The sequence below is a fragment of the Equus przewalskii genome, chromosome 5 (assembly GCF_037783145.1).
Source record: "Equus przewalskii isolate Varuska chromosome 5, EquPr2, whole genome shotgun sequence".
NCBI classification, from domain to species: domain Eukaryota; kingdom Metazoa; phylum Chordata; class Mammalia; order Perissodactyla; family Equidae; genus Equus; species Equus przewalskii.
In genome coordinates this window covers 65872128-65887214 of record NC_091835.1, presented here as the reverse complement: position 1 = coordinate 65887214, position 15087 = coordinate 65872128, and positions in this window count along the sequence as shown.

The following is a 15087-nucleotide window of genomic DNA, read 5'->3' as shown; positions in this document are numbered from 1 at the left end:
ATTAAAAGACAGACAATCAAAGGTTGTTCCTGTTTTTAAGCAGCATTTAAGCAGAAGAAAAGGAGATGCTCAATATATGAAAGATAGTTTGTAGAAAGACATCTGACAGGCCCATATACCCAGGGCATTTCTGGAACAAGCTATCGTATCCAAATGGTTCCCTATCTCAAGAACTTCAGACCAACACATTAGTTTTGAGATTAGAATCCTAAATCATGGCTAAAAACAACAGGAAAGAGGGATGCGTTTTAGAAGTTGTTTTGGCGTATCTTTCTTAAAACAGATGATGCTCCTAAGATGTAGAAAGCCATTAGGGAGAAAACATGAGCTCTCTGTTACCTTCTTTTCTCTTCTCTCACTCCGCTTTGCTTCAGCAGTCTTTAAATCTCTCCCCATCCTTCAAAGCCCCAGTCAAATCCCTCTTTCTCTACCAAGACATCTCTGCCTCAAACCCATGTTCATTTCACTTTCCTCTAATTTATCATCTCCCTTCTTTTATAAGTCTTTCTTCTCATATCAATTGGTATCAGATATTTTTCTAAGGAGAACAAATAAGTAGATTTATTACACAAATGGGCTTAGCTTCAACATAAAAGTTAACACATCTTAAAAATATTTTCATAACTGGAAGGCACTTTGATTTCTGCCCAGGTAGAATGTTCACCCTGCAGCGTCTGAAGGGCCTCTGTGAATTAGCTGAGAGGAAATCTTTAGTTGTGTCATTTTTCGTTTTCAAGCAACCACATAGGAATACAGCTTCTGCTCTCCCACTCCTCAAATGTGGGCTTCTTGAGTCCAAAGGGAAGGCCAAGGTAGGAACAAAGAATTCTGTATGTGATACTAGAGATAATCGGTCAGTCTAGAATAAAGACACATAGGACAAGGAGTGCAGAGACCTTGCATTTGATCCTGGTGGTCTGTTCCAGCACCTTAGATTGTGTTCTAGCTTAAACTGGGAAGAGTTTTAATCATTCCTTGGATCAGTTCCCTAAAACGAATGAAAAAGTCAATGTTTGAAAGCTAGACGGTTATTTGGCATTTAGCGGTTAGAGGAAATGAGTTTTGTTGTGACTTTATAAAGGTCACTGCCCCACACAGAAGCCAAATGCTTCATCTTCTTTCACTGCAACAAAAAGACTGCTTTTACAGAAAGTGAAAAACTAAATGAGGGATATCTTGTTTTCCTTTCTTACCCATTCTTTTAGAGACGACTAATTGATTGAGGTAATATAAGCGCTGATTGGTAAAGAAAACCTTGTGTAAATTTATTTTCTTGTTCCTCTGGTGGCTATTATCTTACATATTTTCTTTTTCTTTCTCGTAAGATCTAAATGAATCCAAGGGTAAAGATGTACATTTCCATTGTCCCATTTCCCCAAGTTCCAATTATACCCTTTTCCTCATCTCTTTGTTTCAACCCTACAAAGAGAAATGAGTATAGGAATAATAAGTCACTGTCTGATGATGTGAGCGCAGCCATCCTGCACTGTAAGAGAGTGCAGCCAGGTGTGCATAGTGGTGCTGGAGTTGGCTGTGCTTCCAGCTCCTGAGAGCTGATCGTGCTCATCTCTTTCCAACTCCTTCTTCAGTGACCTCAAGTTAGTAGCTTGAAAGGGCCATGGTAGGAGGATTTACACCACAGAAATCAGCAAATGCTACAGATCAGGGCTTCCACCCCACAGCAAGCTGGTTTACCAGCACACCACAGATTAAATATTAGAAATATTCAAAAAAAGATTTACATTGGGTGGTATCAGGTATCAGGAGAGGCGGAAAGGAAAAAGTTTTGACTATTGAAGAAGTGAAACGGTCTTGAATTCCACATCAATTCATAATATTGGTTGAACCAGATGAAACTTCAACAATCTTTGACCTACAAAAATAGCAATTTCATATGGTTCAACCTAAAACACAAGGCTGTAGCTAACAAAAAACCCAACAAACTGTGACTTAAATAAATAAAATTTGTCTCACATAATGAAAAATCCAAAGCAGCCATGGGATGAGATAGCTGTTCAATGATGCTGTCAGACACCAAGGATCTTTTTGTATTTTTGCCCTACCATTCTTAAAGGTTGATTTTTGTCCTCATGCTTGTCATCTCATGGTCACACATATCCGCTGTGGCTCCAGCCACCATGCCTGCATTCCAGGAAGAGGAGCAGAGAAAGGCAAAAGTTTATGCCTATCAAGATTAGTCATGTTAATCAAGAAGACACAAGTGTTCCCCTGGAGCCTGACTCAAAAACTTCTATTTACATCTCCTTAGCCAAAACCTGTCATATGGTTACTCCCAGACAAAGGAGAATGAGGTTACTAGAACAGGTTAGACCAGTCACGATTCATCCCCAGCCCTGGGGTAGTGGCCTACTCTCTGAGAGAAAGACATCTCAGCCACCGCCTGAGCAAACTGAGGTGCCATTGGTGGGAAAAGTGGGGAGGGGGTGGATACAGGGAGGACAACAACTGGTACTTATCACAGTTCCCTTCCGGTTATTAATTCAGACATCTTCAGGTTTTTAACAAACTTTAACAAGATTTTCCATTTCCAGATGTAAATGTGTAGAGGATCATGAGTTATATTTAGTCTTTCACACTGATTGCTTAGCATGGTGCCTAATTAGCATGAGGCTCAAAAAACTATGCGGTAACTATGAATCAATTTGGCAAGGCTTATATGATCACAATATTGAAATTCATTCTTGAAAGCTCAGCCTTCATACTTTGGTCTATATGCTGCACAGCAACTTCTTTACAGCTTTAAACTGTGAGCTTTAAACAAAAAAAAAGATTAAGAGGGACACTGACTTAAGGTAAAATCTGTGGCCTGACACCTTAGTCTAACAGATAGTTGAAAGAAGATTAGGATATAAGATAACAGATGTTATAACGTAATTTGTTTCTGAATAAAAAGCCTAATACTGGTCATTTTGAGGAAGCCAGAAAAAAAGAGGTAAATTCTTCTGTAGTGATGAGTGTATCCTTTAAAAAGTCTGGTGAGGCATTTACCTGCCTTGGTATTTAAGAATCATGTCACTCTAATGATGGGTCGCCTGGCTTCTGCAATGATGGCAGGTTGGCCACCACGTGACCCCCAGTAATACACTAGTCTGAATTAACTACTGTTTATACTTCACTGTCCCATTGATTTGCTTACGGCAACTAGGAGAATGCATTGCTGCTCTGCACTTGGCTGGGCTGTGTTGAGAAGTATGGACAAGTAGGCTTTCATACCGTCATTATAGTATACTTTTCATCACATTTATGAGCACAAGACCGAGAGAATCCAATGCATTTTGGTTCTATCCAGACAAGACCCTTTACTGGCGATGTGACTTGGAACAAGTTGCTTAACCAAGTCACTTAATGACTCATGCCTCAGTTTCTTTGCTGTGAAATACTTTGTCAGGTCATTGTGAAGATTAAATGAGACAAGGTAAGTAAAGAGCTTAGCATATATTAAGAATTTAATAATTGGAAGATATTATTGTTCCTGTTTTCCTGTATCTGATTCACAGAAATTTATTCTGAAATGACTGTCTTTATGATAACTGTCTTTTTAATAATAATAAATATAATTTATGTTTTACTGTAAAAATGGTTGTTTCCAAGGGCCAACATGCAATAACTAACTCTTATACTTCTTTCTAATACTATCCGTATATGTTTGGAGAACATGGTTTTGCTTTTTGCCCTTTGGTCTTCAATAGCAAAATCACTCATTCTCTCATAACTTACCTCTGAAAAAGTCCACAGCAATTAAAGGAATCTCTTCTATCACTCTGAGATGGTTGGAAAACAAGGCATCTAAAAGCATTTCTATGACTAAAAGATAAAAACCATTATTATTATCTCTCAATGTGTATTTAATAATCATTACAAATAAGGTGATATATAAGATCATGTGGTTATAATTCTACAAAGGACCAATTAAAATGGTGGGCATGCCACCATTCACATTGATTCCTATAGGTATAGTCCTTTATAGGTATAGGATTGCATTTAACTTTAAACCCAATCAAGCAGAAAGCTCAAATATGCTTTTTTTTTTTTTTCTGGCAAGGAAGACTGGGGTAGTAAGCTAACATCTGTTGCCAACCTTCCTCTTTTTGCTGAGGAAGACTGTCCCTGAGCTAACATCTGTGCCAATCTTCCTCTATTTTGTATGTGGGAAGACACCACAGCATGACTTGAGGGGCATGTGTAGGACTGAGCCAAGGATCCCAACCTGCAAACCCCAGGCCACCAAAGTGGAGCACGTGAACCTAACCACTATGCCATTGGACTGGCCCCTCAAATATGTCTTTTTTTAAAAAAAAAAATATTCAAAGTATACATCTATAGGACCCTAAAGGATCGTCTGAATAACAAGAGTGAAATCAAAGCTAATTTAAATTTAGAGTCAAGTTTATTTCATTGCATTTTGGTTTTCGGTATATTGCCAATATGCATATGGTTTGTGTATCGTGCTACAATAAGCTAACAAATATATTCAACTGTTGTGAAAGGTTCGTTTCTTAATTTAATCGGCTAAATAAGAATTTACACATGATCTCCTGTAAATGTTTGGATGAGTCAACATTTTGCCATTGGCTATTTTACGTAACAGTCTTATCCCTCCATTGTACCAAAGAAAGAATCCATTGGACCTTTCCACATGTCGTTTAAAGCAGCTTCTACTTCAACAAAGAACAAAAAATTTCACAACATGAACCACTAGATGGCACACTAATAGCAGTGATGCTCAAGCATCAGGAGAACAAAACAATGTTTCGGAAAGCTATGGAGAATTAAGACAGTGGATTATATGGGTATAGGTACATTATATTATCAGATGAACACAAACATCAACAAGTTGACTGTGACTATGAATTTCTATACAATAAATTTCCTTTTCCCATTGACTTCGATTATAAGATCAAAAATGTTTTTCTCTAGATAATGAAAGTTGATGCAGGAGATATAAAATTATCATGCAGGAAAGTAACAAGTCTTTTATATTGACATATTTCAAGGAAAATTCTATTTTAACATTCTAATAAAGGTATGGAAATGTCAAAATTTGTGTAGTTAAGATTAATTTCATGTCTGACACAACATCGTACAAGTCTAGAAAAATGTGACATTTTAATTACACCAGACACGGGACCGAAACGCACCCAGACATAATGTCTTTGAGTTTCTCTGAAGTGGTTCCTAATATTTGTTGGATGCTGATGGGTTTTTTTGCTATCCATCACCGTATGGATGTCCTCTTTTATTTCAATTAAAAAAGAGAAAGAAAGAAATAGTCTGGGCCAAAAGAAAGGAGAACCAAACACAGCAGAGGCAGCAATTAAGTACAACAGCAAATGAACAAACCCACAGCAGAATCTGAAAGTCCGTTGAGGTAACTGAAGCAATGGGAAAGCACATTGATTGAAATGGATAATTGGAAGCGATGTGAGAATTCTGTGAAAAGAGTCCTCAGTGATGCAATGATTCATTTTTTTAATTATGCAGATATGCCTGGATGAAAACCAGGTTCATTTTATAATGAAATAAACATTTTTCTGAAGCTACAGTATTTGATTTAAACAAGGTTATCAATGAACACTTCTTTAAAGTCTAATTTATAGCTGTCACTTAAATCAAAATAAAGTTCATAATGATGAAGTCATAGGTCCCCCACTATCTGGCTCTCTGCCCTTGTCTAACTATTCTCATCTGCCATGAAGCTCCCATTCATATTCTCATAACATATTCTCATAACAGAGCCTGCTCACTGTTTGGCGTATCGCTTCATCTCCTCTCTCCCCTTGGGCTTTGCTGAGGCAAAGATGGTGAACTCCATTTCTATAGTCTAGGGCCGTTGCTGAGAAGCCCTGACCAACCTGGGCCCACATTTCCTGGCCCCAGCTTCCCTTGCATCCGGGTATGACTAAATGACTAGTTCTTGCAGGTAGGGTATGAGCAGAAATGATGCCAAGTGGGTATTAACAAACAGGATGACACTGGAAGCCCCATGTAGAAGGTGGCAGAGCCTCCAAGAGCTTAGGGCTCTGAATGATGGTGTGGAGCAGAAACTTCCTCCAGTCCTAAACCCCTCCTTCCATTCCTGGCACTCATCTAGGAACAATTGTTTTGGATTTTATACAAGTGAGAAATAAGCTTCCATTGTACTAAGTCGTTAAGCTTCTTTTCTTTCTTTCTTTCTTTTTTATAGCAAGTAGCCTTACCCTAACAAATTTATTTGCAAAAGCTGTTTTCCTACCTGGAATGCTTTTTCTATTATGGGGTGGTGACAGGGACTGTTTATTGAGCACCTATTATGTGCTAGGGCCATCATAATGGTAACATTTTCACAATGATTGATACATGCTATCATTATTTTAATCTTCCCAACCCCAAGAGCTAGTCATTATTCTGTTATTGGTATAGCCTTAATGTGTGTTATTGGGTAATTAATTCTGTTTAAGTGTAGACAGTCTCTGACTTGTGAACATTTTACATTAGCAGGTCCAGCTGGGGACTTAATTCACTACTGGATATGGGGTTAAGTAAACCGAAGATTGATGGGAAAAATGTGGCAGATGGCCACACGGCATTCTGAAATGTTTGTCTGGCTGTAGTGTAGATAGAAGAGATAGTAGAGAAAGATGAAATTGATAGACAGGGTAAGGTCCAGATCAAGAATAATATTGAATGCCAAGCTAAAAAATTTGAACTCTGGTCTATAGACAATTGGGGTGGAGTCAAATGACATGAGCCAAACTCTGCTTTAAGAAGATTTATTTGGCAATAATATTATATATAGCCAACTCATAAATTAACATTCAGAGGGTTTTTTTTTTGTATTATGATGGGATTGTCCTGTGCATTGCAGGATATTTAGCAGCATCCTCGGTCACTACCAACTAAATCACAGTAGCAATTCCCAGCCCCCTCATATTGTGTCAACCAAAAATATCTCCAGTCATTGCCACATGTTGCAGGGAGCAAAATCAGCCCTGGTTGAGATCTGCTGTTCTAGAGAAACAAACAGCTCACCAAGTGAGACTTGTCTTTAATTCCTTTTATTTGAAGACACACCACTACCTCATCCTCTTACAGCAGGACAACAGAAGCCCCTATCCTGGTTCCTACCCCACCCCCACCACTCGCTTTCATCAGAAGGCCCAGGTGGATGTGGCCATACCCCTCCCATAATGCAAGAGGTCTTGGGACGACAATGGCCCACGCCCTCCCTTCTACCATATGCTAGGTACCCATGACCCCGGAATTCTTTTCCCAAATAGCCCCATCTTCCAAGCGATGGAGCTTGAGGGCGGGTGTAGGTTAAGTTTGGACATGCAGGCTGGGGTATCCACGTGACTGTGCCTGTGCCTGAGGTCCCTCGTGAATGGACAGAACCAGTGTAGGAGGAGAAGTGGGGGCGGCTCCTTAAAATTCCTGTGTGGAACTTCAAGAAATGTGAGAATTTTAGTTTGAATCTGACCTCCCAGTCTTGGGCCCTTTTGAGAAACTTAGAAAGAGGATACCAGAGGTGATGGGGATGGGCAGGGGTACCTTGTGACCAGAATTTGTTGTGCTCGTTGGGTGAGGTGGGGTGAAGAGAAACCTAAGCCACGGGGACACAGCTGCTATTTGCCCCTTGCTTCAGAGTCACAATTTGCATTTTACAATCCAGTCAGGGTACCATGGTGGGAGGAGGAGCTTGGGACTCAGAAATCATATGCATGTAGGTTACAGTCTGATTCTGCCTAGAATGTCTGTGTGGCAGCTGAGTGAGGCCAGGAAGGATTAGGAAGGTTTGGCCAGGCAGAGCAAAAGGAAGGACACCCAAGGAGAGTGTGAAAAATCACAAACTTGTTTACAGAACGCTCAAGCGCTGGCAGTTGTTTAGAGAACGGGGAGACTAAGGCTGTGCTTGGAGGATAATGTGCTTGGGGAGAAGAGCAGAGAGTGAGCCAGCAAGGACCCCACACAAGGGCCCTGAAGGCCACTCAAAGGAGCTGAGACTTCCTACTGCAGGACCACAACACTTTGGGGCTTGCGAAGCAGAGCAGAGTATCTGGTTTAGCTCTGGATGGAAATGGAGAGAAAGTAGAGGCTGGGACATCAGAAAGTTGTTTTTAAAATTCTGACAAGAGATGCTGGGCTGAACAAAGACATCGGGCATGGGAGAGAAGAGGCGAGAATGGAGAGTGTTTGTGAGGGTTGAATAGCTCACAAGAATGACAGCTAATAGCATCACCCCGAGCATATTGAAACACAGATACAGGCTTTTGGTTTTTAAGATTTTTTGGCATAAAAGATTTTGGTTTTTACCTGGAGCCACATCAAATGAAATTTTCAAACAAGATTATCAAATTTTACTTTCTTCTTCCTTTATAGGGATCCCCTTCTTCCTTCTTCCTACTTTATAGACTTTTTGTACCTCCATATCTTTTTTTTTATATATAATTTATTTTTCTTCTCCAGAAATCCCCAAGTACACAGTTGTATATTCTAGTTGTAGGTCTTTCTAGTTGGGTTATGTGGCACGCCACCTCACCATGACTTGATGAGCAGAGCTAGGTCCATGCTCAGGATCCAAACCAGTGAAATTCTGGGCCACTGAAGTGGAGGGTGTGAACCCAGCCACTCGGCCATGGGGCCGGCCTCCCTCCATATCTTTTTAGAATTTTGCATTTCACTCCTCTGTGTGTGTGTGTGTGTGTGTGTGTGTGTATACTTTTTACCACTGTATAAAACTGATTTTTCCATAAATATGACTCCAAACATAGAAACTTCAGGCTGAGTGAAGACCAGAAGAAGTTATATCTGGAAGCATCAGAGATTTTGGTGTCCCCAAAGTCACTCAGTCTTTGTGCCTCCCAGTGCTGCTGACATGGACACCTCTCCATGTCACTGTCCCACAAAGCTATTAACTTCTCATGCATGGACCCAATATACGGAAATGAGAATCAAAAGGGGTAGAATGTTCAAATTTAAATCAAGAGAGCAGATTCTTTGGGGCTTCATTTTTTGGTAAAGATCTAAATTAAACATTAATTTGAGTCTGTATACAACTGTCTTCAGCTATCTTCAAGCAAAGATAACTAGTCTATACTTGGGAAATTTTGACAGGCAATTACATTCTCATTAACCTTTTGTTGGGACATCGACAGGAGTGAGATATCTCTGAATTATTAGCATGCTTCTCCAAAACTGGAAAATTCCATCACTTCCAACAAATTTTCAGCCTGTCTCCTCTGGGTCCAATGATTGTGAAATGCCAGTTAGAAAATTGCAAACAATGGGCTCACGAGGCCTGGAAGAATTCCAAATCATCTAGTGGGCTTATCAAACCTTCTTCTGGACAATGACAGAAATGTGGGAAATGCAGCAGCCACTGTAAAGAGAGTTATTGTCCAACACTGGGAGCCTCCGTGCAATGTGTTTTCATACACTTTAAACTTCATAGAATCAGGGCATCTCGAGTCAGAAGAGGCCTTATAAGGTCTTTCAAATCTGCCATTCTTTTTTTAATTACCCTTGTATAGACAGAAATATTTAGATATAGATATATTTAAAACAAGTATTTTTTAATATTTACCCTATGCAAAGTGCTGGGCGTAGTGTGACACAACAAAAATAAAGCTCCCACAAACTGAGTCAGGAAGGCGATGCAGCTGCCTGCTTGGATATGAGGGAAGGTACCACTGGAGAGAGGGAAGCCCTGGGTAGACCAGAAAGCTCCCAAATGAAGAGACAACTTCTGAGTGCAGCAGAGGTGATCCTAATGTGGACAACATTATCAGAGCAGCACCAGAAAAGCGTGGCTCTGCTCACCTGTCAGGGCTTCCCGTATGCTGCTGAGCTCTGGAGCCGTTCACAGCAAGGGGAGTTTGAAAGACTTGGACCTCTTAGATCCAAGTTTATCTGTGGCTGTTCTATCCTTAAGTTTGGAAATTTAATTGACCTTCTATTTTAATATGGGTCTAATGTATTTGCTGTTTCATTTTCCATAAAATTCAGTTGATTCCCAAGTTCATTTCTCACACTATGTGTGAAAATAAAAATTTGAACAATTACGGAGTTCTTATCTGTCTTGGTGATTTGCACTCTGTTTTAACTCTACTTAATGGGAGTGAATGATTGTACTTTCAGGATAGAATTGTTTCGGCTTAACTGGTGATCGACCTTACACACACATCAAGTAAAATTGTCTTGGTTAATATTTTAAAAAGTGGAGGAGCCAGCAAAGCCTTTTCAGAACAGGCAGGAGGTGAAGTAGGAAGTGCTGTTTAGATCAATCTGGCTGGCGGTGTGAGAGGCGCATGTGAGGCAGAGGGAATGAGATGCAAAAATGTGTGGAGGTGGGAAGAACAAGGCCAGTCAGCGTGTCAGTTGGACCTGTTAGAACGTTCACAAAAAGAGGAGTAGGAGCCGAGGCAAGGTAGGCCTTTGCAACCACAAATTGACAGGTCTTTGGACTGCGTTCTGAGAAATGCCTTGTTAGGCAATGTCATCATTGTGCGAACATCACAGAGTGTACTTACACAAACCTAGATGGTACAGCTACCAGACACCTAGGCTACATGGTACTAATCTTAGGGGACCACCGTCAAATATGCGGTCCGTCATTGACCGAAATGTCATTATGTGGTGCACGATTGTATTCTGAAAGCAATGATGAATAACAAAGCTTGTAGAGCAGGGGCTTGAACGATAAACCCACCCACTTATCAAGGACTTGACTTGTGGAAAAGTAGAAAAAACAAATTTACTCAAGGAAAAAGATCGATTCTGACTTAAGAGAAACTTCCATTAAAGAAATCTATAAAGATGACTTTGGTTTATGCTGCAGGAGCTGGGCTTCTTACAAACTCCTTTCTAGGAAACATGCTCTGTTTCCTGCTGCTTAGCCCTTTATTGCTGCCACCTATCAGAAATAAGGAGACATAGCAAGTCTGGGGAATGTTCATCAAAACTCTGAGGATATGTCCTTCCAGGATAGTGCTAAAAAGGAGAGTAGGCTAGATGTGGGGTTGGATAGTCTGCTCAGGTTGCCATAATGAAATGCCACACACTGGGTGGCTTAAAGAACAGAAATTTTTTGTTTGCAGTTCTAAAGGCTAGGATGTCCAAGACCAAGGTGCCAGCCAATTTCGTTTCTGGTGAGGTTTCTCTTCCTAGCTTGTAGATGGCTGCCCTGTTGATGGGTCCTCACATGGCAGAGAGAGAGAAAATGAGAGAGACAGAGATAGGAAGGTAGATAGATAGACAGCTAGCTTTCTCTTCTTATAAGACCAGAGTCCTGTTAGTTTAGGGCCCTACCATTACGACTTCATTTAACCTCGTTTACCTCCTAAAGACTCTCTCTCCAGATACAGTCACATTGAGGGTTAGGGCTTCAAAATACAGTGTGTGTGTGTGTGTGTGTCGTGTGGCAGCATCCCTGGGAAGCTAATATACCTACTGGTTTAGGTGACATAAAGTAGCAATAGTAATTAAGGTAGGATTGAATGTGGGAGTGAGAGAGAAAACAATTGGGAAAAACATAGGACATCATTTTGCCGCTCAGACACAATTTAATAGGCTATTTGATTTTGGTCTTCCACCCTTCAAAGTTCCATCCATACATCTTTAACCATCTCAAAAGTATCGATCAGACTCTTGAAAATTGTACTTACATTAGCTGGGAAACATCATTCAGGTTTATGTAGTTAAACCCATTGTACATGTGGGCTCTATGAGTCCTAGAGCCTTAGGAAATTATAATTCAATGCCTTCCTAGGCAGCTAGTGGTGAGGTTAGTATAAAACAGGAAAAATAGACAATAGTTACTGAGAGAATATGTATCCACTACGAGGGGGGAGATGAAAGGGGAGGAGAAACAGGGAGAGGTGCGTCTTTTATTTTGTGCCTCTGGAGGTTCAGCTGCCGTTTCTTTCTATTCTTCAGCAAGCAGAGCTTCCAGTGATGAAGGTTTTCCCACTCCTTTGGGAGACAGTGCAAGACAGACAAGAACACTTCTATAGTTAACGTGATTAAAAACAATAGGTAGAAGACAATTCACTGTGATCTTCTTGGGTCTCAGGCCAATAATTCTTTTCCCTAAGTCTTTTCAAATATTACGTCATCTTTTGGAGGACTCAGAGCTCAAATTATTGTTATACATGTCAACTAAGAATAAACAAAAATACTATGTATTAAGTCCTATTTTATCGCCAATTAAGAAAATATCCAGTGTTATGTTGGGCCAATCCAACATGATATTGCCTCTGTTTACCTGGGTTCGTGGTTTCAAAAGGACCTCTGGAGATTTAACCACATTGCCTTAGAAATGTATTAATTTGATTTCCCCAAATTTATGTTTCTAGTCTCAGTATCTTCCCTAAACTCCAAATGGACACTGCTAAACTCACTTGACATCTTCATTTGGATGAGTAGCCAAAAAAGAACTTTTGATTTCCTTCCCCAATCTTATTTCTTCCCCAGTGGTCCCTGTCTCTGTTAGTGGTACCACCATTCATCCAATTGTTCAAGTCATAAACTATGGAGTCATTCTCTCCTCTTCTCTTTCTGGAAACCAGCTTATCTCTCATCTCTACCAAGTACATTATCTCAAACTTCTAAACACTTCCTGAATCCTACCACTTCTCTCCCCCTCAGCCTTCTCCATTATCTGTTACCTGGATTCCTGGGATAGGCTTTTAACTGGTCTCCTTGCTTTTACTATGGCCCCCACAGTTTATTCCAAACCCAGAAGCCAAAGTTTTCAAATATAAACCAGATTATATTCAATTATGTCTTCCTTACTTAAGACCATCCAGTGAGTCTGGATTATTTAACATATAAGTAACTATTGAAATTGAGATCTCAAATAACTGCAGTTTTAACAAGACAGAAAGGCTGTTAATGATGCCTCCACAGATCAGGGACCCAGGATCCCCATAACTTATCGCTCTAGTGTATAACTCTCATCCACATTCAAATGGCTCCGTGCTACCGCATCTGCTTTCAGGCCAACGGGAAGTGGAAAAGAGGAAGGTGTGCCTCTTCTTGTAAGGATAAAACCCTGAAAATGTGCATATTACATGCATGCATATCCTATTGGCCAGAAATTAGTTGTGTTCTCACACGAAACTGCAAGGGAGGCTTAGAAATATAATTTTTATTCCATGTAGTCATATGCTGAACTGGAAATTTGGGGTCCTATTGCAATAAAAATGGTCTAAATGGATATTCAGAGGTAGTATAGTAGATGAGGTTGTGGTAATACATAGACCCAAATATGTTACGGCTCAACAAAATAGAAGTTAATTTTTTCTCACATAAGAATTGTGGGTAAGTGAACTGATTGTTGGCCAGACTTTTCTCAATGTGGCCACTAGGGTCCCAGGTGATGGAGATTCTGTCATCTTCAACATACGGATTTGAAGGTTGCTATTAACATTTCCATCCCACAGAGCAAGAAAAGAAAAATGGCACAGAGATGCGTGTGTGGATGATTTTTATTGGCCAGTCTTGCACATCACTTACACTCATATTCCACTGGCTAGTTCTCATTCATATGACCACATCTAAGTGCAATTTATACTGTGAAATTTGGTCTGGCTGTGTGCCCAGGAGAAAGAGGAGAGCAGAGACCTGGATGAACTCCTAGCGAGCTTCCCATCTCACACAGAATAAAATCCAGAGTCCTTACCAGACTTAAAGCCCTTACAAACTCTGGCCCATGGCTACATGTCCAAACTTTCTTCAATCTTCCTCCTGCTAGTTTTGATCCAGCCTCACTGGCCCTCTTTCTGGTCCTTAAACTTACCAAGTCTGTTTTCACCCCAGGGTCTTTGCAACTGCCGTTTTTTCTGTCTTGAACCTTATTCCCCAGATTTTCACGTCTCACTCCTTCACGTCATTGAGCCCTCAATTTAAAAGCGATCTCCTCAGAGAGACCATCCACAGCCACCCTTTCCACACCCTCCAAGTCCTTGATCATTTCCCATCACTGTCAAATCCTTTGTCATGTTTCATTTTTCTTTATGGAAACTACAACTTGTTCATTTGTTTATTTACGGTCTGTGCCAATAATTTTCATAGTAGGCACGCAGTAAATATTTGTTGAACTTAATTAATTAATTAAGGTAGAAATTCTCTTGGTTACATGTAAGATTTAATTTACCACAATATTCTATGAACCAATACCTTTCCACTCTTACAGATTTTCTTTCTCAAAGAACATTCTCCAGGATGTTTGATATTTGCATCCCTTATTTGTAGAATGGGGAAAATCACATACCTCTCTCCTAGAGTGATCGTCAAGATCGTATGAGACAGTGTATATGAAATGCTGAGCACAGCATGGGCGCATGGTCACACAAGCAGTGTGTGCTCAACAACCATTGGCTGTGATCACTCCTGCTGTTGCTGTCACCTCTCTAGTCCTACAGGGAAAGCATTAAAAGTGTGGAAAAAGGGGAAAATCTCTTAATCATGAACATATTCCTAAAACTACATTATCTAAATTTAAGGGGAGAAATACAGGATCTAAAATATAGCTATCTGCTATCCCGATGATAAAGTGAAAAGTGGGCAAGTTCTGAATTGCCTTTCATTTATTCAAATTTTTACTTTATAAGGAAATACCTAGACTCTCAACTTTTCCAGCACCAGTTTGAAAGCAATAATATGATAGTTTAGAATATTACAGTCATTCTTTCAATGTGACCTATTGAAGAGAAAGCAGAACAAAATCCTTCTTCCTGAGCTGTGTCTAATGCACTATTGAACACAACAGGGGTTTCCATTTGGTTTTTACTTTCAAATTAGGAATACATTCAATCACAGAGTTGATGAATTACATCTGCTCTATTCCAGTTGACAGAGCCATTAAAGGTGATATTTTTACGCTAGTTAATCCACTATCTTGGATAATTCTCATGAAAAGCTACCATCAAAACAACCTTTCTAAGCAAGATGAATCAGGAAACAGCTCCCAAACACTAAAAGAGACTGAGAATATTTAGTTAGTAAAAAAAGTGAAGTAAATGTTTTAAAACAAAGAACCATTCTATTTGCTTCTGTAGCAATCATTTTAAAAAATAAGCTCTCCCTTGA